Source organism: Oryx dammah, unplaced genomic scaffold (genome assembly GCF_014754425.2).
Source record: "Oryx dammah isolate SB20612 unplaced genomic scaffold, SCBI_Odam_1.1 HiC_scaffold_23, whole genome shotgun sequence".
NCBI classification, from domain to species: Eukaryota; Metazoa; Chordata; class Mammalia; order Artiodactyla; family Bovidae; genus Oryx; species Oryx dammah.
This window is the reverse complement of record NW_024070207.1, coordinates 130,865,828-130,866,052: the sequence shown is the minus strand read 5'-3', so window position 1 is coordinate 130,866,052 and position 225 is coordinate 130,865,828. Positions and strand designations below refer to the sequence as shown.

The window sequence follows — 225 nt, the reverse complement described above, 5'->3', positions numbered from 1 at the left end:
ATCCATCCATGCATCTTCTATCCATCTATCCATTATCCACCCATCCATCCAACCATCTACACAATCATCCACCCATTCATCCATCATCCATCCACCCATCCATCAACCATCGACCCATCCATCATCCATCTACTCATCCATTTACCCATCCAACCATTTATCCCAACCATTCATCCATGAATCATCCATCCATCCATCTATCCATCCAACCTTCTACCCATCATC

The 225-nt window shown here is 44.4% G+C and overlaps 2 protein-coding genes across 3 annotated transcripts in view; both read right to left on the bottom strand.

Annotated features, from left to right (window-relative positions):
- The window catches only part of P2RY8 (P2Y receptor family member 8), a 14,322-nt gene that overhangs the window by 2,847 nt on the left and 11,250 nt on the right, over window positions 1–225 (bottom strand). The gene's annotated exons all lie outside the window — the stretch shown is intronic.
- ASMTL (acetylserotonin O-methyltransferase like) overlaps window positions 1–225 on the bottom strand; it is a 19,929-nt gene that overhangs the window by 14,237 nt on the left and 5,467 nt on the right. The window lies entirely within an intron of this gene.